At 36.2% G+C, this 26773-nt stretch overlaps 1 protein-coding gene across 1 annotated transcript in view; it reads right to left on the reverse strand.

The window, feature by feature from the left end:
- The window catches only part of LOC132706991 (roundabout homolog 2-like), a 306365-nt gene that overhangs the window by 134139 nt on the left and 145453 nt on the right, over positions 1-26773 (reverse strand). The window lies entirely within an intron of this gene.

A 26773-nucleotide genomic window follows, 5' to 3' on the forward strand; every position in this document is an offset into this window, starting at 1 on the left:
TGTTATATAGCTATAGCTTTTATTGGTAATCCGAATAACAATGGATATTCAATATGATGGTAGGCTTCTGTTTCTTGCATACGCTTTTAAAGGAATTAAATTCAATTAATGAAACAAACTTGAAAGAAAATATAAACAAGGAGCTTTAATATAGCTGTAGTTTTTATTTCTAGTACAAATAATACGGATTTTCGACATAGTGGCAGGTCCTATTTGATAATGACAGCACACACTTATTTTACAAAAATTAAATTTAAATGCAGCTAAAGAGAGAAACTTTAAATAAATTATACTTAACAAGCTTATATATAGCCATAGCTTTTATTGATAGTCTAAATAATGATGAGACTCGTATGATAATGATGGCACACACATTTTAACAGCAAAAATATAATTAAAGGGAGAAAATATACATAAAAAACTGCATTAAATGCAAAAAGAAACTAGTCGTAGTCATCCGATTCTCGGATATCATCCACAGCAGGCCATCATATCTCTCGTCATACTGTGCCATCACTTCCGAGTGATGGCACGTCCATTATAGCCAATAGCCTCTCAGTAGTGGGTTTCCCCTGTTTTTATTTCTTACTGTAAAAGTTCTTTTACTGCAGTTTGCAAGTTTCAAGTGCTTTGCATTCACCTTTACAGAGGGTTGCCAAAGATACAGAATCCGTTTAATGGGATGAAAATGAAATTGTCAGGGGTGCGCCAAGAAATGTTTTAGTAATACCAAATTGCTTGATTTGCAATGCATACAATTCTAGTTCACCATCGCCTTCAAATGACTTTACCCACTTCCAAGATTTTAATTAACCTGGAATTTATATTGCCTGACACGGCAGCCGGGCAATTTTATATAGAACCAAACATCCATCCACGTATTTACTACCTTCCCAATTTTATCTTGCAAAACAAAGCACTAACTCATGTTTTACTACCCCCGAGGGGCCTTCGCACAAATATCGAGCAAAATATAAACGTCTACCCCCGGTAATATGACGCTCGCTTTCCATATTAAATTTTCGCTTGAGAACGGGATGTTTTATTTCCCAAAAAAAATATTTCAAACATGTTTTTTGTTCCTCTAGGCATACGTTAATCCAAGGATACGTATCGTTTGGGGAACTTAATGCCTTGCTTGATGCAGACAACTTAAAGTTGCTCTAAGTTTACAACCGATGCGTCTGGGTTTAAGTTTGCCTTTGCTCGTTATACCACACAGCGCTTCTGGTCCCGACATGTAACGCAAATTACGTAACACTGCCGTTAACGTGCTTTATATGGCAATAAGGCAAAGGCTTAATCCTGGCTTGTGACTGTTAGGGATGGGTGACAGCTTCTGATAGAGAAGAAGCCTTAATAAAAGATTATAGGTTGCGTTTCACAGATATATATATATATATATATATATATATATATATATATATATATATATATATATATATATATATATATATATGCCTGAAAAACGCTTACTTTATGCACAACGGGAAAATTTACCGACAAATAGATGGAGCAGCAATGGGATCATCTCTCTCACCTGTGATTGCCAACCTCTTCATGATTTACTTCGAAAAGAAAGCAATAGAGAAGGCAAATCTGAAGCCAAAACTATGGACAAGATACGTTGATGACGTATTTGTTGTATGGCCTTTTGGCAAGGAGGAGCTTTTGAAATTCCTAGATCATCTGAATTCCATTCACCCAAGGATTCAATTTACAATAGAACTTGAAGAGGATAACAGTCTGCCCTTTTTAGATGTGCTCATCACAAGGACCGAAGATGGACACTTGGAACACACTGTCTATAGAAAACCAACACACACTAATAGATATCTGAACGCTAAATCTCATCACCACCCATCACAGATACAGGCAGTGGCAAATACATTAATTGCTCGGTCCTTCAGGCTCACAAACGAGAGGAACAGAGATAAAGAACTGAAGAAAATTAGTACCTGTCTTCGACAAAACGGATACCAAAGGCGCACCATCAGCAAGGCAATCAGTAAACAACAACAGCCGCAGCAGAGAGTGCAGGACGAGACCCAACGAAGATCGATCGCTGTCCTGCCATACATCAAGGGGGTTACTGACAAAATCGGCCGAATATTACGGAAAAACGACATCTCAACGGCATACAAACCTGACCATACCATCGGAGCAATACTAAGAAACCCAAAACAAAAAATTACTCTGGAAAACCAAGGAGTATACAGTGTAGCATGCGGATCGTGCAGCCTGACGTATGTGGGACAGACCAACAGAAGGATTTCAGCCAGGCTCGAGGAACATCGTTTAGCCATAAGAAACAAACAAACAACATCTGCTTTGTTTCAGCACCAACATCAGACAGGCCATAAAATTGATTTCGGCACTTGCAAACAAATAGCTAATATTCCTGATTTTAGGACTAGGATTATACGAGAGGCCATCGAAATAGAAAAGTCCGGACACCTCAATACGAGAGACGACGCTCTGCATTTATCCAACACGTGGAGAACGATAATCAAACAGCAGAGCGATGCGCAGCAGCCAACGGGAACATCGCAACTACGATCGGGCGAAATTAACAACGCGACAATTCAGGGGGCGGAGCCACCTCCCCCCACGCATAAGCAGCACCGTTACCATCTCCGGCGCAGAGTATAAATACCGCACGCACCGCCGATAACCTCCCAGTGTTCGAAGTGTTTTCGGAACGCGAGCATTGAAGATGCCAAGTGAGATTTTGGCGAAACGTCTGCAGGATTCCAGTCGGATGCAAGATCTGCAGGATTCCAGTCGGATGCAGGATTCCAGTCGGAGTTCAACGAGCGAACGGATGATATCCCGGAATATAGTGTCATCATATATATATATATATATATATATATATATATATATATATATATATATATATATATATATATATATATATATATATATATATATATATATATATATATATATATATATATATATATAATGTCAAATCGATTTTCAAGGGGCAAGGACGGACTTTGGTACATTTGCAAGAACTGATCTTTCGTATCAGAAAGTTGCAGCGATGGCCCATTTACCGGAGTGTTGACGTCAGTTTTTCAAATTTTTGAATGTCAGATTCTGTGTTGACGATGACCGAAGATTTTTTCAGCTTTGTCATGAATTATGTTTGAAGGGGTATCGAATTCGGAAGCAATTTCAAGATATAGAGAAAGGAGAGTCTAACTGATTTGGACTATTTCTTGACGATTACGAAGTAAAGCAGAACTAGATTCACAAAGAATTTTCTAAGCAAAATAAATAAGACCTAAAAGTTCAGATTTTCACGAAATTATATATTTTGACATGACACCGTTTCTTTATTACTAACTCCACACTTTTTAGTGACAAAGACAAATATTTTTTAACAATTATGAATCCACAACCACTGAAATTATATTCTTTAGTTAAATTACATAAACAAGATATGCCTATTAGACCAGTCGTGCCTTTTGTAACAGCTTCAGCAGTTAAACTCCCTACAAAATTAGTAAATATTTTAAAGTTAAACACAGATTTTAAACCAAAATTTGCAAAATAAATTTTTTTTTAAATTAATCAACAAAATTAAAGATATCAAAATCCCTTCTAACGCAACACTATTATCTTTTGATGTACAAAACTCATTTCCCAGTATTCCACCTACGGATGTGATTGATTTAGTAGATTTCACCCTAACTCGGAAACAGGTTAACCCATTGGTGAAACAAGATTTATTAGATTGCTTAATAGTATCTTTAGACCAAAATTATTTTGAATTTAATAGACAGATTTTTATCTCTAAAGAAGGTTTGATTATGGGAAACCCACTAAGTCCTTTGTTAGCCGAGATTTTTCTGGATAATTTGGAAAATATCATACAACATCCTTTAAGTAAAAGTTTTTTATGGTGGTATAGACAAGTCGATGGTGTCTTTGCTTGCTCTATTGGAACGGACAGACAATTGAATTCTTTTTTAAAATACATTAACTCAATACATAATCGTATAAAATTCACTATCGAGATTGAACAGGATAAATCTATTATTTTTTTAGACTTAACTATTACGAAAGCTCAAATCACCCCTATACACACAAAATGGCTGCATTTCACTCTTTTATACATAGACTTCTCAATACGCCACTCTCAACAGAAAATTACAACAAAGAACTTAATATCATTAAACAAATTGCACTGAACAACGGCTACAATCCGTCCATTATAGATAAAATTATAAATAAAAAACAAATACAGACAACAGTAAACTCAATTTATCCGAAACCTAATACAGAACACGAACAATTTAAAACAGTTACATATATAGGAGAACCTAGTGAAAAAATTTCAAAACATTGGTTAAAATGTGGTTTAAAAATAGCTTTTAGAACTAACAACACAATAGGAAAATATTTAAAAAACAATAAAACAAAATGTCCAAAATCCCAAAAATCAGGTGTCTACAGGTTGAAATGTGGATCTTGTTCTAAAATTTATATTGGACAAACAGGTAGATCCTTCAAGAAACGCTTTAACTAACATATAAGAGCGTTTAAAAACAATAGTCTAGATTCTAATTATGCTACACACTTAAACACAGAAAAACACATTTTTGACGACAATTTTGATGTTTTACATACAGCCACAAACAGTAGAAAATTAAATTTATTGGAAGCCATGGACATTAACAAAATGAGACATTCAAATGTATTGCTTAACGATCAATTAGATTTAAATACCTCTCCTTCATTGAACTTAAAATCCCGCAACATTAATTAAGGTTTTATGGTCATTTTTCGGTATATATAGTAGCAGGTAGTTTGTAAATATTACATTTGATAAAGACACGGTAATCTTACCAGTTTCGATAGGTGATCTTCTAACATACATCTTCAAACAATATATAAGCGAGTACAGAGTAGAACGCCAACCAGTTTAAGTTAATCTCTGGAAGAGCCAACAGGATAATTGAAAAATTCTGCTGATGCTGATGCTAGGTTTAATCTAAGGATAGCCAACATTCCTGCAATTCTGAACAGAACCACTCCTGTATAATTTTATAAATTATGTATTTACTTAATTCAATAAAGAACATTCTTATTATTATAATCATTATTTATAACTAGGTCATATTTGAGTTTAGAAGTCCTCCAAGCTCTTCTTCCTTACTAAACGTAATCATTATTATTGTGAAGTTGAGCGTTCATTGAAATCATTTTCAGTAAAATTTGGAGGAAACATTTTAGAGCCTATACGATTTTTATATTTATTTTCATCCAACGTGTTTACTAATCCCACGCCGCTAATTTCGGGGGGGCATTTTTTGCCGGGCCTCTAATTCCGAATTTCGACATGGACGGTAGATTGGCCGTGCGGTCGTTTCCGAAACAACCCCTATTTACGCCCTCAACCCTTCTGTAAACACGGTGCTGGCCTATTCACCCCTCCGGCCATTTGTTTAAGCCGATGGCATTGTTTCGCTCCAAAAAACGGGAGGGCGAATCCCTGCAGGCACGGATTTTGTCTTTTTTGCCGCTTTGCTTTAAAGCTCGCCGAATTATCAATCTGCGAAATTGTTTTCGCCTTGCCGGCGGAAATGATCATCTTTTTTATAACATGAATTGTGATATACAGTGAAAACTCCCTATAGCGAAACCCTGTATAACGTAAATCTCTGAATTACGAACAAAATTTGTTGTACTATTAGGTCTCCATACAAAGCTATGTATTAATCCACTCTGTATAACGAATTTCCCACTCTCTATACCGAAAGAAAAATTTTATCTCTCGACTTACACCGTCGACTATATCCACGATTTGGAAGTGCAAAGAAAAAGTCATTCAGGCTAAGGCGGCAGGCAGTTCTAGTAAAAAACTGAGAAAGCCAAAATTTTAAGAATGTTTCAGTGGTTCAAACAGCAAAGTCTTAAAAATGTACCACACTCTGGACCTATCGTAAAACAAAAAGCAGATAAGTTTGCTGAACAGCTTGGCATTATCGATTTCAAGGCTTCGGAAGGATGGTTGGGGAAGTTCAAGAGACATGGTATAAATTATGGACAGATAAGCACTAAGTGTATTAAGAGTCCGAAGACAAATTTTCGATTAATATGCTAGATGCAGTCAACTTTATTAGTAAAGCTTGGAAAGAGGTGACAGCAGAAAGCATTCAACAGAATGCGAACAGGATTTGGAAGATGATCAGCCACTATTGGTATTGGTATTGGTATTAAAGGGGGGCGCCCTCGCGGGCGTCCAAGCACTTAGGCCACCAGATGGGCCCGTTGTGCCCCCAAGCCGCTCTAGAGGGCGTCCAGAATGCCGCTCCTCCTGTAGAAGGTCAGCAACTCCTTTAGCCCAATACCGTGCAGATCAGCCACTAAGCGAGTGGATAAAGCAGTATCAAACAACAATTATGTTTACAGGTGAGGGGTTGTAAGATTTTTTGGTGATAGCAGACTTGACAGAGGAAGCCATATGACAACAAGCAAGAAAGGGCGAGGAAGAGCGCCAAGAGGAAGAAGAAGATGAAGAAGTTGATCTCGGCCATGCCTAATGGGCCACAAAGATGTTTCTAATTACATGGTTGCATTTTATGACACACATTGAAAAACTACTTAAGTGGAATATCTATATCTATAATAATAAACTTTAAAGATTTACTTAAGTTATTTAAGTGAAATGTACAGTGTGTCCGAAATGATTTTGAAAAATCCGTGATTTGAGGCATTGCTCGTATCTCCGTTAATATTTACGCTAAATAAAAATACGTCTATAGAATTTTTTATGTGCATAATCGAATGGAGTAGCTAGTTTTTTCAGATTTTTTATTTTAGTTTTTCAATTATGACAAAACGTTGTGTATTTTCAAATCGAGCACCCTGTGTAATTTCACGTCACGTCTGCGTTCAATATTATAATATTTTAACATGACTTCTTATAGTAGGCCATGAAATATAAATTAATTATTATTACTATTATTAAATATTTTATTTAATAACTAATTTTATATATTTAATATTTATTTAGTTTTAGTTAGTTGATATTAATTACTCTTTAGTACTAAATTCTTCTTTTAACTTAAAAAGATTATTCCAGAAGTACTTACATTCGTATTTTCTATTTTCCTCTGACAAAATTAGTTTAAATTGGTAAAAATTTTTTGCTCTTCGAATACTTGCAAAAGCTGCTCAAGTAAGTTTATCGCTTGTGAGCAAAAAACTAACGCGAAAACTTTGTCATAGAACAGCGTAAAGCTTAAAAAAACGATTTCGATAAACCATTGAATTCGCTTTGCTTTGCTCTACACGGGAAACATCAGTAACGTCGAGTATTAAACAAGGCCGTTAAAAAATTCAAGCAGTCAAGCAGCCATTTCGCGTATTACGTAAAATCCGGACGAAACTCGGCGGTTTCATTAATTCTGGATTAAAAATCCCCCCATCCCGATCCGTCGTATCTCTAATGAACACGGAAAACGTCATCATCAGTCCAACTGAATAACTAATAAGCGGTTTTCGGTGCAGACGAACGAAGTGAAACCCCGCCGTAAATATTATTATGCTCCACCGAAACTGGTGAATATTTTAAACTGGGTTTGTTGTTGGTAGTTCATTGTTGCGGATGGTTAATAACGAATTTAATTTGGTCGAAGGATCAATTAGAACAATGAAGGCTTGGTTATTTAATTTATTGAGTGGCAAATCGAGGGACTTTGATTTCATGGGTACTGCGAGGTCCAGGATTTCTTGGTAAGGGGCAAATATTTCAAAATAAATAAGAACTATAAGTTCAGATTTTCAGGAAATTATATTTTTTTACATGACAATTGTTTCGACGACACCGTGTCTTTACGAAATGTAATATTTACACAAACTACCTGCTACTATATATTCCGAAAAATGTCTGCAGCTGTATTTTCTTAATACGCCATTCTCAACAGAAAATTACAACAAAGAACTTAATATCATTAAACAAATTGCACTGAACAACGACTACAATCGAAAAAGTTTCAAAACATTTGTCAAAATGTAGATTAAAAATAGCTTTCAGAACTAACAACCCAAAAGGAAAATTTTTAAAAAATAATGAAACGAAATGTCCAAAATCTCAAAAATCTACAGGTTGAAATGCCGATCTTGTCCTAAAATTTATATTGGACAAACAGGTAGATCCTACGTACGAATTAACGAACATAAAAAATCGTTTAAAAACAATAGCCTAGATTCTAATTATGCTACACACTTAAACACAGAAAAACACATTTTTGACGACAATTTTGATATTTTACATACAGCCACAAAAACTAGAAAATTAAAATTGTTGGAAGCCATTTAGATTAAGAAAATGAGACATTCAAATGTATTGCTTAACCATCAATTAGATTTAAATACCTCTCCTTTATTGACCTTAAATTCTCACAACAACATTAATTAAGGTTTTATGGTCATTTTTCGGTATATATAGTAGCAGGTAGTTTGTAAATATTACATTTGATAAAGACACGGTGTTATCGAAAAAATTGTCAAGTAAAAATATAAAATTTCGTGAAAATCTGAACTTTTGGTTCTTATTAAAGTTCAATATTAACGTCACAGAGAAAAACAACTGCATAATTTGAAATACTCCTGCTAATATTTAGTCAGGCCTACCTCATTATATTGGGTTGTTCGGAAAGTCATTTCGTTTTTTTGGGGAACATGAAAGACAGTTTTCGTATAATGAATAAATATTTTATTAAATTATATATTGGCCATTCTGGTCCAACACCTTTTGCCATCTTTCTGGCAGTAACATAATTCCCCTCTCATAAAAGTTTTGGTCCTTGCTGGCAAAAAACTGGTTCAGGTGGTTTTTGACATCTTCATTTGAGGTAAAGGTTTTGCCATCCAAAAAATTTTGCAGGGACCGGAACAAATAGTAGTCGGAAGGCGCCAGATCTGGAGCATATGGTGGATGTTGCGGTACGTCCCATTCAAGCTGTAAAAGTTTTTGGCGAGTGACCAAACTTGTGTGAGGTCTCGCATTATCCTGGTGGAACACTACACCCTTCCTGTTGATTAATTCGGGCCTCTTCTCTTTAAGTGAATCATTCAATTTGTCCAGTTGATGACAATAGACTTCTGAATTAATCGTTGTATTGTCCGGCAAAAGCTCAAAAAAAAACGATTCCTTTGACATCCCACCAAACGGAGAGCATCACCTTTTTTTGGTGAATGTTGGCTTTTGACACGCTTTGAGCCGGTTCATCTTTTCTGCTCCATGACCTGTTGCGTTTAACATTGTTGTATACAACCCATTTTTCGTCCCCAGTAATAATCCGCTTCAAATCATTTTCTTGACGTTTGAGGAGCGAATCACACACGTCAACGCGACGACACAAATTTCGCTCCGTAAGGACATGGGGCACCCACACATCGAGCTTCGAGGCATTTCAAATGGCCATAAACAGTCGAATTCCAGTTCTGGCACTGGGGTACTGTTAACACGCCTTCTCCATACACATCCGTCAATTTTTTTCTCGCTTGGACAGCATTTTTACCATTTCTGAAGTAAAAAAGTAAAATATGACGAAAATGCTGCTTATTGCTCTCCATATTTAAAAGGGCACCAACCAAAAACTACTGCGTAGAATTAATAGAACTTTTTCACACACAAGCCTTGCAATATCAGCTCTCAAGACATATAATGGTTATGCGGCTTAAGTGTGAAGTTGGTTTCGATAAAACGTAATTAAGTCCTCTGACGGGAAAAAACGAAATGACTTTCCGAACAACCTTATAGATAACGGCTTGTAGTCTCGTGGGTATCGATTCAACTAATTTTCTATTATACTCCACGAAAATTGTCTTCCATACTTCAGTAATTTTTACTTTTAATTCATTCTCGTTAGATATTGGCGCACCATTTACCTTATTTTTAATGTCAACCACAAATTGTCAATTGCATTTAAATCTGGTACTGGGGTGGTGTCATGATAGAACCGATAATTGTTACCCATATTTAATTTTTGGGCACTAGCAACCAGCAACACATATTGCCGTGTAGCTTTTAAATTTTTCAATTTTAATTCTTCCTTAGGGTTTCTCCATCCTGCAAATTCTCCATCGGATAAAAATAATCCAACCTCATTCCGTATTCACAGGAATCGTCAGAAGCACTATGTAGAAACACACAATGCTGTTGTGCGTTCAACATCCGCATTTCGTTAAAAGCAAACCTCGCTTAATACTTAAATCACTGTCAATGTCCTCCCTCTGTTATTACAAAATCGATTTTTCCCAAACTGCCTTAGCATTTCGTGCTATAAACCGCACTTAAATAATTCAGACCCTCCAGATATATAATCAATTCGGATTGGAATTTGTGGAAAGTTTAATAGCAAACAATGTAATATTTTCTGCATATTTTCTTGTATTTCTTGGTTAAATGGTGAGCGTGATCTAAAAAAAAATGAAAACTCCCCCAGCTACACTGATGACTCAACTCACTCAAAAGTCCAAAACCGCTCTGTGTCCTAAAAGAGCCAGATCACTATGAAGTCAAAATTTAGAAGAAAAGTAAATTGTTTCGAAATGTGAGCTAAATTGTTGGTCAGTTCAACGCCGATTACTGCTGATGGTCTGGCATCCAAATAGCCGAAAATTAAATATCGCTTAATCATGAATGGAAAAAGGGAATTCCAGGCCAAAGAGTTCCTAAGAAAAATAACGGTCAAAGTAAAAGAAAACCAGAAGATACACCAATGAGAACTGGGGAGACTAATGGAAGAGAAGGTGATCAAACTCAATAACAATGACGCTCTAGCTCAAAGCTAACTCAGAGCAATTAGGGCAAACGGTAAAACATATAGAGTGTAGCCAAATAGCCAAAGTAACTAAACCAACTGTTTGACAGATCCGTAAAGAGTAGGGCCAACGAGGTTGTTTAAATAATTGGTAATGTATTTTCTTTTCATTGTATTGAATTGGGTTTCTGCTAGTTAAGAATAGAAGCGCTTGCGTCCCTGTATTTTCATAAATCATTGAATCCTGAAAAAAAGGTGAAATTCACGTCGTTTCCCTCGCCAATAACTGGTTTTACGTTAACACAAAATTCGCATTATCGTATGTCTGTCACGAGAATTGGCAACTACCTGCCAGACCATATTGCTGACCTGAAAATTAACATTTCACTTGTTAAAACGGTGCTGTTATATTAAATGGTATTTTTTACTGTTTTCCTGCAATCTACTTTGTATCTACGACCAGTAGTAAATTTTCTCTTTGCACTTCTGCAAAATATCTTGGAGTCAATAAACTGCCAGCTGTTGTGGCTCAGTCTCAAGCTGTAAACAAATGTCTATATGTGTTAAAACGACTTAAATTGTGGCAGCAGACTCGACTTTTAAAATAAGCAGTTGATAAATTTTCCGGAAAAGAACTTGAACTGATCTCAACAATGTTATGAAGTGAAAATGATATGTCTATATAATTCGGTAATAGGTTATTTCATTTTTATATGTTTTGCTTACTTTTCTACAGTCTGGAGTATGTTGTTTGCAACGTTTTTTTTTTTGAAAATGTAAATTAGAAAATTGGAATATTTAAAAAAAAAGAAAAATGTATATAAGGAAAACTCAGTAAAGCAGCGAACAGGTCGTAACGGACGTCTAAGTGTGTGCAATTTATGCCCTAGCTCGACGACAACTCGGACGAGACGACCTCGGGGAAATAAAATACTCGAGTGTCCAGAAGAGTCTCGGTCCGCGACGGTTCGGTTACGTAGGTCTACGAATTCCTACTGATCTGTCTCGCGATATAAAACCCTTAGAGAAGAACCCTAGTTAAGAATTTTTTACAAAACCCGAAAATTAGAGTGATATAGTGAACGAAAACAGAAAGAGATTACCGTTACACGGGTTCTGATTTTCCATTCGTCTTGGACGTTAGGAGTGCGGAGCCTACATCCGATTAATCGAGAAACCGGTCCGATGTTTGGTGGCTTAACGAACGAAGACTTCAATCTAAAATAGGCAAGTAACAGAAATAAATGCTAAAGGTACCGAATTGTGGCATGCTCTGAACAAAATGGAGGAACGAGAAAAAAAAACTCACCGTTGTTGGGCTGAATATCCCCTTACGGGAGGTTACAGTGCCCAAAGGAAAGGTAAAGCAAACCCAAAACGTAAGATAAGGCACAACGACCAAATTAAAAGCAGCATACAGGTTCCAAATCCCTACAATAGGTAAAACTTTCACAAAATTACGAACCTGTCGCTTGCAGATCCTCGACCAAAGTGAAGCCGGAAAAACGCACGAGTTGCGTAGTTAGACCAAAGAACAAAATAGATGGACGAACGAACGAATCGACATGGCTAATAGAGGCTGTATGTAACTGGAAAATTTTATTATAAATTTGTGTATCTGGGTAGCACTCGTCGAGATTTTCTACATATAATAAAACCGAAATACACAGGCAACTTCTTGTTTACATGTTTTTTGTTTTCTTATTAATTTTGTTAATTCGGCTATATTGGGATTGTCAATGAAGTGTGTTCTCATTGTTTTTTTTTTTGTTGGAGGTACAGAAGCTGAATTAACTGCAAGCTTTCCTGCTCTAGCCATCCTTTTTTCATTTCCCATTATCCTATGCATATGTTTCTATAAATAATATTTTGTTTAAGATGTTGACGCGGATTTTTATTAACGTTGTTCCTGCAGTTGCATCGTTACCGGGCAAACAAACAACCAGGATAATCCCTACGCATATAAGCTTTCACCTGAGACACTCCCCGATTAGGACGATTACTGCGGAAACTGATTAAACTAGTGAAATTAGTTCCAACTTGATAGTTACGGGGATATATATCCGTATTGTTTGCAACTATACCGCTAATATTACATTACCTTTCGCTTTGATGGTTGTACTGGTTGCGTCTCCGCGCCAACTTCCGAAGTTTAGGGCGCTTTGAAGCAAGAAGATTTAATTCGTACTTGTAAGTTTGCAGTGGAAATTTCGTGCTAGTCGCCAAATTTATTTTAGTTGCGGACAGCGACGGTGATTTTGCTAGAAAGTTCGCAATATGCGTCCCTTGGACGTTATTGTTGGTAACTAAGGGTCTTACTTCATTAATATTGATTTTTTTTGACAAATAAAGACCTTGTTCGGCACTGTATGAATAGATTCATAGAAATACAATCTGGGGTATTCCCGGTAAAAGCAAAATTTTCTTTGTTAAATTGTTATGTGTTAAAAACTAACTTCCATATGTGTATGTCATAGACAAAAAGCCATCGGGCTGAAATTTGTTTTATAATATAGTATATAATAGTAATATAATATTTTAAATTTGTTACATTTTATAACAAAGTGAAATGACGTCAAACATAAGTCTGTCACAACTAAATTAACCAGCCTATTACATATTACATATTACGGTAGTTATTAAGTCAATAAGGTTCTAAATGGATTAACAACTGTTTAATTTTCTTCTTGAACAAACGTTGACTGTCAATCCGTTGAATATGCAGTGGTAACTTATTGTAAGTATTGTGCGACAGGGGCGTTCTGCTTCGATATACAGATCATTTATGAAAATGACAAACAAAAGCGACGCTAGAATACTAACTACCCTGGACGATTCCATATTCGTTAATTAGAATGTCGGATTTACTGGATTCGCCATTTTTAGTAACTCCCACTACCTGCATTCTCCCATTAAGCTAGGATTGTAACCACTTAAGTGCATTACTCCTAACCCCATATCTATCCAATTTCCTTAAAAGTAAATCTCTGCCCAGACAGTCATAGGCGTTGGTTAGATCTAAAATTATCCCCGTTGCTACTTCTCCTTTTTCAAAAAATTGCAACACTATTTTAATAAACTGGAAGATTGCTGTTTGAGCCGATTTTCCTTCTAAAAACCCATGTTGATTATTGTGTTTGTTAGCAAGTTACTTTTTTACGGTTGGTTACTTCCTAACGTTTCACCAGCACGAGTGACGAGCTTCTTCAGAGGTCCTTCCATCTCCGATGTTGAACGTAGACTGACGATTTCTCCTGCGCAGGTTGTATTTATGCCGATTGGTGGTGGGCGGGGCTTGTTCCGCTTCGGTTGATCTCGGGATATCGATCGGTACTGCTCGGGCGTTCCTAAGGATCGGGTTCCAGATTTGGTTGAGTCTAAGGGTCTCCTCCTTTCTGTTGAAATTGTGTGGGTGTTTTTGTATCTCAATTGCTTCAATGACTAGTCTGTTGTGATAGCCGTTGACCGATGCTAGTAACTTACAGCTCTCAAAGTGTATCCTGTGTTCCCCGCTGCCCAGTGCGTGTTCAGTTACTGCAGACTTCTCTGTCTGTCCTAGCCTGCAGCTTGCTTTATGCTCCTTAAGTCTCGTTCCCATTGATCTCTTGGTAGTTCCGTTGTAGACCTTTCCGCATGAACACGGAATGCGGTAGACTCCTGCAGCTGAAGGTGAGTCCCTCTTGTCCTTCGCTGACCTGATGGTCTGCTGGATCTTCTTGTTTTGTTTATGTTTTATCCTTAGGAACGCCTGAGCAGTACCGATCGATATCCCGAGACCAACCGAAGCGGAACAAGCCCCGCCCACCACCGATCGGCATAAATACAAGCTGCGCAGGAGAAATCGTCAGTCTACGTCCAACATCGGAGATGGAAGGACCTCTGAACAAGCTCACCACTCGTGCTAGCGAAACGTTAGGAAGTAATTCCAACCGACGACGGCCTTTAAACCCGAATCAAGCTTATCAACGGGCCGCGAAAGCCTTCAATAGTTTTTTTTGAATGTGTTTTTCTAAACTTGCATTTTTTATTTTAGTTGTTGCTGGTACAACAATTTTGATATTGTTAATGTACCACTTCAGAACAAAAAGTAAAAGGAAACTACAAAACACAAAATAAAACAGTTAGAAGTTGTGATGATTATTTCAGTTTTGGCTCAGAAATTGATTACGGGCATGTTGTTGATAATTTGATTGCCAATAAATAGTTGTACAAGATAAAACAAAAATTTTAGTAGATCATTTTCTCTGTTTTATTACTTCCCCGAAAAGCAGAACACTTGGTAGTGTAGATATACACAAGGAAACATATTGGTTTTTGATATCTTACAGAAAACATCTCTACACTAAAATTCTTCTCGATTTTTGAAAAAAAAAATCCTCGAAATACTCTAAAATTTTATTTTATGACACTTAACACATTTCTCATTTAGCACGGAATATCGGGAACACCCTGTACAATAGGTGAAAACCTTAAATACAAAAGTTTTTGCTGCCTATGCCGGCTATCTCACGATATAAAAGAAAGTGAGATCTGAATCATTCAATTTTCAGGTTCTTTTGCCGCGCACCCTGTATATTTTTGAAAAATTGTCAAGAATAAAAGTTTATAGTTACACTAGAGTATTGGGAACTAAAGCCTCCGATATCGGTACAGCTGTAGAAATAGAAAACTAATACTAAGAGTATGAGTGTCCATTATGTTATGGGAATATGCCTTTTCAATTTGCCGAAAATCATGAACACCAATGACGGCACCTTGTTCATTGATGAGTCTTGATTTGGTCTACGGTTTTCAAATTAATTTAAATGTTGCTGGACTAGAATGCTGCTGCTATGGTGGGGAAAGTAAATATTACTAACGAAGAACTTTTGAAGTTCTATAATAGTAGGTTTTTTAAGAACAGTGTTGCAGCAAAAAGTAACACTATTACAAAACTCACAAAACCTACATTAGTAAAGAAAGAAAGAAACTCATTTTTAAAGGTAATGCTCAAATTGGCGGCCATTGCCCCTAATGCAAAATTACATTATTATAATCCTTTGAATAGCCTTAAAAATCGTCGTCGTTTTCATTTTTTTTTACTATTTTGCGATATAAAAAACTAACAGATCCGTTTGTATCTATCCATCTTTGAGGAAAGATTTTACTAAGAAATTCCCTGATGATTGCGGCTTGTTATAACATTACAGTGGGTCCATTTCCATCGCAATTTTTCTACATATCTCTCCTTTTGTTCTCTTTGTCGTATGTTTTAGAGCCCGAGTGAAGAAATAATACCTGCTTTTAAACTAGAAACAATCTCCAAAAGTGGTTCTGGAAATCTAACACGCACCGACTTCATAATGATAATAGAGATTTTCGTAGCCCTAATATCTTACTCACCTTTCGAAATAAAATTCCGATAACTTTTTGACCTGGCCCTGTATACTGAGTTCTATGGGTCGAGTTATATAACAGACAGTTTTCACATTGAGATACGAGGGGTGCCTGAAAATGCCAAGGAGCTATGAAAATTTGCACAAAAGAGTAGTACACTGTTGCACTTTGGTACAAAATCAAGTTGAAGTTTTACAGAAGGAAGGACCAAGTCTTCTTGATGTAATAAGGGGTGTTTTGTTTCGATGTATAGAACTTTAAGTTGCAATAAAACAACGATGGATTATTTCGATCGACATGAATTTTATTTATCCGAAAGATAATCTTGTGACATTACATTTTAAATATGATTTCTGGCATATGACCGCCACGGCTGGCGCGGATGTAGTCCAATCTGGACGTCCAATTTTCGATGACTTTTTCCAACATTTGTGGCCGTATATCGGCAATAACACGGCGAATGTTGTCTTCCAAATGGTCAAGCTTTACATAGCCCCACAGAAAGTAGTCTAGCGGTGTTAAATCACAAGATCTTGGAGGCCAATTCACAGGTCGAAAACGTGAAATTAGGCGGTCACCAAACGTGTCTTTCAATAAATCGATTGTGGCACGAGCTGTGTGACATGTTGCGCCGTCTTGTTGAAACCACATTTCCTGGACATCATGGTTATTCAATTCAGGAATGAAAGAGTTAGTAATCACAGCTCTGTACCGATCACCATTGACTGTAACGTTCTGGCCATCATCGTTTTTGAAGAAGTACGGACCAATGCTTCCAGCAGCCCATAAAGCGCACCAAACAGTCAGTTTTGTTTGTTGACGTAGCCATTCAACCAGAAGTGCGCTTCATCGCTAAACAAAATTCGCTTATGAAAATCGGGAACAACGACAATCTCGTTTTGCGCCCATTCGACGAATCTACGCCTTACTTGATGATCGTTGTTTGACTTCAATTCTTGCACGAGTAGGATTTTGTAAGCACGTAAACCAAGATCCTTCCGCAAAATCTTCCATAAAGTGGATGGACACAGATCCAATTCCTGTGCTCGATGGCGGATGGATTCATTCGGGTCTTCCTCAATGCTACGCTCTACAGCAGCAATAGCTTCTTCTGTACGCACCGTACGGCGTCTCTGGCGATGCGAGTTATCAATAAGAGTAAACGCGGTGCGAAAACGTTCCATGGTTAATCGAATTAACTGCTCTGATGGACGATTTTGTCGACGATAAAATGGACGTAGTGCGCGATACGTATTCCGCACAGAACCATTATTTTCGAAATAAAATTGCACTACTGGCAAATGTTGTTCAGGCGTGAGTCTATTCATGATGAATTGCCAAACCAAACTGAGAATAAATCACTTGACAGCTGTTGAATCGGTCGCCATCTTGAACAGTAATGCCAACTTAAAGTTCTATACATCGAAAAAAACACCCATTGTAATAACGGAGTCGTCGAGAATGTCGGATTAGAAGCGCCTCGCAGGTATTGTCGAACTTATTCGTAAATAATCTCAGGTTAAACAAATCCATAAACTTCAATGAAATACCGCCGACGTTCTATTCAAAAAGTCTTTGACTCAAATTACACAAAGCGTGTTTACTCTCGGGCCGTAAAAGCGCGGCACTAAATATTAAGTTTTACGTTTCTAAAATATGAGCGTTATCGCCTCTTGTTTATACGCGTCGCGTACTGTTTTTATGTTATTGCACATAATTTATAAAAGCAAATATAAAAATAATCGCGTGACTGCGTCCCTTATTGCCTTGCTAAAAAATTCGCTGCTTTTATTGAGCTTTCCTTTGTTGCGAGGCGGACGTTTCCTTTGATGTTGCCGAAAAATGTTTGATCTTGGTCTCCGCGTACGTGAATTCGATGGAAAACAAAAAAAAGTTTGCCTCTATTCTAAAATACCCAATTATCTACTGCTCAGGTGTGAACAAAGATGAAAATTTTATAATTTTATCTTCGTTACCATTAAAAACAAAGGTAAGTTTGTATAAGGTGAAAATGTTTAGTTTTCGAAAGATTGACGAATTAATATTCTTATATGACGATTTTGCTGCTGGTTTCAGCGTTGTTGTATCTGTTCTTAGTTGGCTATGAAAGCATTTAAAATCTATCATATTCCAAATAAATGCATGGGCTTTTATAAAATAAGCAATGCAAATGATATATTTGAGATAAACACTGAAATATGTCAAAAACCATTAGACATAGGTATGGAATATTATATAAGAAATTTACAGGATGTTCCATTAAAAAAAAATGAATTTTTGTTTAACCAGGAAACACTGAATGCTCTTTATATGCAAAAAAGGTTCGGAAAAAACCGGAAAATTTGGAAAAAAACACGGGTTTTTTCCGTTTTTTTTCCAAAGCTCGGAAAAAATGGAAAAAAACGGAAAATTTGACTTTTTTTAAATTAAATGCCATACAGCTAAACGAGTTAATATTTTATGATATAAATGTACATTGGTTAGTATAAGTTGCTTTAATAAAAAAAAAAAACAAAAATTTAGATGCCTGATGATTTGAAAATAATTTAAAAAAAATAAAATAAGAACTCTTTGGTTAACAAAACATAAACTCTAGAATATATAATAAACAAAAAAAAATGTATACAAAAAAAAGAAGAAGAAGAAGAACGCAAGCAAAATGCAAAAGTAAAAAACGTCATTTCTGCAAGGGGTTTCATCGTCAAGGTCCGAATCTTCGGAGAAAGAATGTGGTTCTGATTCAGCAGCATCGCCGTCCTGGATACTCCCAATTAATTCGATATCCATTTCAGGCCGCTGCAAAAACGGAACTGGCCTAGAATCGTAGGCAAATTTGTCATTTTTAACAATTCCAAGTGCACTTTCACACATTTTAATAGGTTTTCTCTAGTTAGGCAGAACAGGCCATCAGTATTTGCTGCATCTTCTATCAACTTAAAAACAAAAGGCACTTCTGATAATAGGGATTTATCGGACCCAATGAGATTTGTTTCGCGGAAATGTGTAGGGGATTCACCGGTAAACAAGTTATCAGTGTTGTTCCACTGCACTTATTTTTTAAAATATGTTTGAAAATAATTGTATTGAATAATATTTAACACGTAAACCTGGATATTTAAAACACTTTTGGATTTCGTTTCCAATGAAAATTCAATTTTTCACAAATTTTCCGTTTTTCTCCAATTTTCCCGGGAAAAAACCCTGTCTTTTTCCGACAACCAATTTTTCCGGAAATTTTGAATCACTAGCAAAAATATAATAAAATAAAACTTCTTTTCGAACCAGATGACTTTTGTATTTGATATTATTTCGTACACACCTTATAATCCTTATAATAATATATAAAGCATAAATTGGATACTAACAAAACGCAGATGTTATTATTTGGAAATAAAATGAAAGATATTGTTAAAAACGCCTCTTTTAAGATTACACTAAATGATGAGATTATCTCTCTTTCTTCAGACGGGTGTAAAAATTTAGGATTATGGTGTGACGGTGACTTGCGGTTTTCTAAGCGTGTTGGCTTGGTTGTATATTCATAAACATTTTCTCAGTAAATAAATCAAACTTAAACTCTGTGATATATTAGTTTTATCCCATGTCGCTGATTGCAGTATTGTCTACTGGCCAGCTATACTTAATCGAGATAATGAGATAAGTATGACCACATTTCACAGTGCCTCTCTGATTTGGGTTGGCTCAAGCTGGAGGACCGATATAAAGTTCAGTTAGCCACTTTTCTTTTTTTTACTAAACTCCAATAAGACCCCGTCGTACTGGTTTGATAAACTTTGCAGAGGAAATGATATTCATAATCGAGACACACTCGTCATTGTTTAAGATATTGCGTTCCTAGACACACCTCGGTAACTTTCAGAGATCTTTTCCCTATAAAGCAGTTAAATATTTAATGAAATTCTTTATGCTATAACGTCCCTCCCCACAATAAAGTCCTTCAAAAAAGCGTTAATATTGTTTATTACACCCGCCCGCAACTAGCAAAGGCGAAGCAAAAGTGTTTACGATGTACGAGGGCGGCGCCAAAATGTCCCGGGGCCTGAATATGAAAGAAACGAAGTAAAATCGCCCTTAACTTCAATACACTTATTACATCTCTTTATTTACGTCTCAATCCCTTTAAAAATAAATTCTTTTGGTTTGTCTGCAAAATGGACCAAAACAGCCGCTTTTAACTCAACTTCGTCGTTAAACCGCCGTCCACTTAATTCTTTTTTCAGATATCCAAACAAATAATAGTCGCTGGGGGCCATATCTGGACTACAGGGAGGATGATCTATACACGTATGCAGTGTCGCAATTTATGTAATAATGTTGCGTAATATTTACCATTGACTGTTGTATTAGTTTCTTTAAAATCCATCAAAAGATCACACACAAAGATCGTGGCCATCACCTTTTTTGTTGACTGGCAGACTCTGAATTTTCTTGGAGGTGATTCACCCTTATGACGCCACCCCATTGATTTTTTTTTTCGATAGAGGGTCATAATAGAGAACCATAGTTCCATTTGCCGTCACAATAGTTTCTATCACAGGCTTCAGTTCCGACCCACAAAGTTCCAAAAAAGACCGCGCACACTCGACACGGCGCTGTTTTTGAATAGCCGAAAGCTTTTTAGGAACCCATCTTGCACTAACCTTATGCAAGATCATGCAGGATTCGACGAACACTTGTATCAGAAAGCTTAGTAATTTCTGAGATTTGCTTGACCTTTAAACGTCGATCACTCAATACCACCTCTTCCACAATCGCAACAATATCTTCCGTTATGACCTCCACTGGTCGACCAGTTCTTGAATCATCTTCAACGGACTCCTGCCCCATTCAAAAACGTTTTGCCCATTCTTTCACTACAGAATACGAAGGAGAACTTTGCCGTACACACCATCCAGCCTTTCTTTAATAATCTTAGGTGCTAACCCTTCTTTTGTCAAAAACCTTATGACTGCTCTATATTCAATTTGCGTTATTTGCGACTTTTTTTCGGACACGTGTTGTTTAAAATGCTGTCAATAAAAAAATGTTTTGTTCGCAGCCTACTAAGATATATATTTAAAAGGAGACAAAGTTTTATCGTGATACTGGAGCTGGGCTGGGAAATTTTTGTATATGCAAATATATAATAAAATAAAACTTCTTGTCGATCCAGCTGATTTTGTATTTGATATTTCTTCGTACACACCTTATAATCCGAGATAAGGTGTAGGGTTACTTTATATTAGCCACCCTGTACGTTGTACCTGTAAATATTGATTGAAGGAAACTCACATTTCTAATCATCGGGCTCGCGTGAGAGCGCAAAATGGGAACATTGACAACTCCGCAAAGTCACCCAGAGGGCTGCAACCCAGCAGGATTACTTTACGATCGAGGCCCGGTGCGTGCTGCATAACGGACGGCCTGGGGGTCGAACGGGGGCGAAAGTCGAGGGGGGCGAGACGTCAATTCGAAATTAATGACAAGGGGGGAAAGTACACGTACACCTTTAATTAAACTTTCGGCCGTAAGTAAGTTTCGTTGTGTGCGAGTGAGGTAGGTTTTTGACAGGCCTCGTTGCTTTATCGATGGCTCTGGGCGCCGATCGCTACGTTGATGTTTGAGTTTGGTTTTAGAAACGGAGTTGTCGCAAAATCGCTTCCAGACCATACCAAACCAGACCAGACCAGACCAAAACCAGAATTGTGGAAATGCTACGATGATGATGACCAAGAATCATTTCCGAGATTTTTTTAACCATTTACACATTATACACCACGTTAACAGTTACGGTTTTTAAGGAAAAAAACCGGAGTCTTTTGCAAATGTCCAAAATGAAATATTTGTTCTAGATTTGTAAATAGCGGTTTCACTTTTTCAAAATTAAGCTCGGGGTTATCACTTTTTTTAAATCGAATTGAATTAGAAACTAATCTTGTGTGCCCTCTACCAATTTTAGTTGACATTATCTAGTATCAATACAAAAAGGATTTCTAAACACTTAATTTCGAGTAAGGTGCAGATAACAGTGATTTAAATGATTATCTTTAACCCTCGTTAAAGATCGGACAAAGAAAGATATTTGAAACGGTATTTCGAAGCCCCAGTAAGGGCAAGGGAAAATAGCCAAATAGCCACTAGGTGGCGCAACTGCATACTGTCTTTTAAAATCCGGCTATTGCAAGTTTTTTTATTTGTGCAGGGCAAAAAATTTAGGACACCCAAGAAATTTCAAATAATTTCGGAAAAAAACTTTTTCACCGAATGTTACAAGAAGACTTCTCGTGCTAATAGAATAGGAGACTCGGAGAAAGATGGTGGTAGTTCGGTTATCGTTCGGAATCAGTTCGGAAGCACCCACGGAGTTGGTCTTTTTACAGAATGGCTCTCTGACAGCTCAAGGAAATCCTGGATGATCATACATTCAATGATCACGATGAGCGAATATGGCGTTGACCCACACCCACACCGCCAGAATTGTAAGTCAATATCTGGATGAGGCAAGAATTACGCGGTTTAATTGGCCAGCACTCACTCCAGACATGAATCCCATCGAACATTTGTGAGACGAGATGGGACGACTTATAAAACTTGTAATTTCTGGAGTGACCTAAATTCTTTGCCGGCCAGTGTAGTACCATTTTGAGTTATTGCTCTCTGATCTGTCTGTGAAAGCGGTTTTCTTGTCCAATATCTTCGAAAGGCAAAAGGCTACGTAGTAGATACTGGTCACGTATAATTTTTTGGTATATTTGATATTATATCTTATGGCGAAACACATTTTTTTTAAAGATTGTCAGAGAACGTCATCTGGTTTATTAAAATACCTTAAGTATTTTTTGAGTGATCTTAATATTAATTTCCGAAAATCTTATATTTTATATAATTTGGTTAACCTACATGTAAGAATCAATGAAGACTGGATCACCGGAAAGATTCCAGTGAGAAGAGGCGTTAGGCAAGGTGACACAATCTCACCTAAGTTATGGAAGATATATTCAAACGTTTATCATGGGAAGAGAAGGGTATCGATATAGACGGAAAACGCCTCAACCACTTACGATTTGCGGACGACATCGTTCTCTTCAGCAGCAACACAAATGAGTTGACAACAACGATTCAAGAACTGAAAGATGCTTCCCAAGCTGTAGGCCTCAAAATTAACCTCCAAAAAACTAAATTTCTGAGATATATATATATATATATATATATATATATATATATATATATATATATATATATATATATATATATATATATATATATATATATATATATATATATATATATATATATATATATATATATATATATATATATATACAGCGTTTTTCACTTAAAACTCCGCACGCCAATAAGTTCAAAACGAAAAGGAATATTTAATTTATGTAAAAAGTAGTCAAAGTGTGGGGTCAAGTAGATATTTCCTAAAGTTTAAAAAATTCGACGCCTGCAAAGAGCTGGGCGTCGCGACGCGTCGAAAAATTATTCGATTGCAGAGACTTTGGAAATACGCGCATACAAAAGTACATATTATTTAAAAACTTTTTTGTTATTTACTCAAACTTTCTTGATTAATAAAAAATGTGATTAACGCTTATTTTTACAAGTATGCCTTGAATGTTAGTTACTATGGCAACCATTGTTATCGCCGTTGTTTTAAGTGCAATTACAAACAATAGATTTCAACTATTTTAGTATGATTTTATTTATTATTTTGTATCGATTTAGTTCTGATAACATGATAAATAAATGAAAAAACAGTAAAATACCTACAAGTTAATAACCAAAATTATTATTGCAATTAACTACATAATAAGACATTTCAAAAATTTTGTTCAAAATTATGTCCATCTGCTCGAACACAACTATTAAAAACTTTTAACAGATGAGCTTGGGTCACTTGTAGGAGAGTCCTTCTTGTGATAGCGGCACACGCTGCACTAATTTTGTTAATGAGATCAGCCATATCTTCGATAGGTTCTTCATAGATAACGTTTTTTAGGTAGCCCCAAAGAAAATAATCTGGTGGTGTAATGTCCGGGGACCTCGCCGGCCACCTTACCGGTCCATTAGTACCAAACCATCTATTGGGATATTCTCGGTTCAAATACCTCGTTACTATTTGGGCATTATGTGCAGGCGCTCCATCCTGCTGTAGCCACATATTCATTCTAGTGTCAAGAGGCACTTCTTCTAATAGTTCCGGAAGTGTAGTTTGAAGAAATCTTAAATAGCGATCTGCATTTAAAGTTCCTTCGTAAAAGTAAGGTCCAATAAGGAATCCATTTAATATGCCGCACCAAACATTGATACTAAAAATTCGTTGGTTACCTCTTTCTGTAATCCAACGAGGATGGTTTTCGGACTAAAAACGACAGTTGTGTCTATTAACGATTCCATTATTTTGAAATCGACTTTCGTCGCTCCATAAAATTTTCGAGAGAAAATTTGCATCTTGGCTATACAAATCGGACAATGTCGCTAAGAAATACATTCTTCTAGCATAATCGCCTGGTTCTAATTTATGAACTAGTTTACTTTTGTACGGGTAAAAAGAGTTTCTATGTAGAATTCTTATGGTAACACCGGTATTTTCTTTTATCTCTGATAGGGATATCTTGGGGTTATTATCAACCTGCTGAATTACAGCAGCAGTATTTTCATCATTTGTAGCCGTCCTGTTCCTATCTCTTTTAGGTTTTATGAAGCTGCCATATTCTCTTAAGTTTTTACATAAACTTGAAAAGGTTTTTGCATCGGGGACTCTTCTATGCGGATAACGCCGTGCGTAAACTCTTTTTGCTTCTCTACGATTGCATCTGCATTCTCCAAACACCAGTAACATGTCTACTTTTTCCTCATTGCTAAATTGCACCATTTTCACATAATAATTCTTAGTTTTTTTTTTAACCGAACAAATTTGGATATTTCTTGTGACAAAATGTGACAATTTTTTGATACAGCAATAACAACTTACTTTTGTAATTGTACTTAAAGCAACTGCGATAACAATGGTTGCCATAGTAACTAACATTCACGGCATACTTGTAAAAATAAGCGTTAATCACATTTTTTATTAATCAAGAAATGTTTACTTTAAATCGGTATAACTTAGAAACGGGTAAAGTAAATAAGTTTGAGTAAATAACAAAAAAGTTTTTAAATAATATGTACTTTTGTATGCGCGTATTTCCAAAGTCTCTGCAATCGAATAATTTTTCGACGCGTCGCGACGCCCAGCTCTTTGCAGGCGTCGAATTTTTTAAACTTTAGGAAATATCTACTTGACCCCACACTTTGACTACTTTTTACATAAATTAAATATTCCTTTTCGTTTTGAACTTATTGGCGTGCGGAGTTTTAAGTGAAAAACGCTGTATATATATATATATATATATATATATATATATATATATAGTATTAGTTTTTTGGAGGTTAATTTTGAGGCCTACAGCTTGGGAAGCATCTTTCAGTTCTTGAATCGTTGTTGTCAACTCATTTGTGTTGCTGCTGAAGAGAACGATGTCGTCCGCAAATCGTAAGTGGTTGAGGCGTTTTCCGTCTATATCGATACCCTTCTCTTCCCATGATAAACGTTTGAATATATCTTCCATAACTTAGGTGAGATTGTGTCACCTTGCCTAACGCCTCTTCTCACTGGAATCTTTCCGGTGATCCAGTCTTCATTGATTCTTACATGTAGGTTAACCAAATTATATAAAATATAAGATTTTCGGAAATTAATATTAAGATCACTCAAAAAATACTTAAGGTATTTTAATAAACCAGATGACGTTCTCTGACAATCTTTAAAAAAAATGTGTTTCGCCATAAGATATAATATCAAATATACCAAAAAATTATACGTGACCAGTATCTACTACGTAGCCTTTTGCCTTTCGAAGATATTGGACAAGAAAACCGCTTTCACAGACAGATCAGAGAGCAATAACTCAAAATGGTACTACACTGGCCGGCAAAGAATTTAGGTCACTCCAGAAATTACAAGTTTTATAAGTCGTCCCATCTCGTCTCACAAATGTTCGATGGGATTCATGTCTGGAGTGAGTGCTGGCCAATTAAACCGCGTAATTCTTGCCTCATCCAGATATTGACTTACAATTCTGGCGGTGTGGGTGTGGGTCAACGCCATATTCGCTCATCGTGATCATTGAATGTATTTTTCGACGCGTCGCGACGCCCAGCTCTTTGCAGGCGTCAATTTTTTTAAACTTTAGGAAATATCTACTTGACCCCACACTTTGACTACTTTTTACATAAATTAAATATTTCTTTTCGTTTTGGAGTTATTGGCGTGCGGAGTTTTAAGTGAAAAACCCTGTATATATATATATATATATATATATATATATATATATATATATATATATATATATATATATATATATATATATATATATATATATATATATATATATATATATATATATATATATATTTAATGCTTTGTAAAATATCACCAAAAATGAAACCGGGTGTTACCAGTGCGTTTTTCTGTATCAAATCAGGTCCTATTTGGAAAACAATCTACTTTTAGTTGTTTGTATATTTATGTATAAATTACATGGGCCCCAAAACATTATTTA

Source organism: Cylas formicarius, unplaced genomic scaffold, assembly GCF_029955315.1.
Source record: "Cylas formicarius isolate icCylForm1 unplaced genomic scaffold, icCylForm1.1 PGA_scaffold_9__14_contigs__length_23061073, whole genome shotgun sequence".
Classification (NCBI taxonomy): domain Eukaryota; kingdom Metazoa; phylum Arthropoda; class Insecta; order Coleoptera; family Brentidae; genus Cylas; species Cylas formicarius.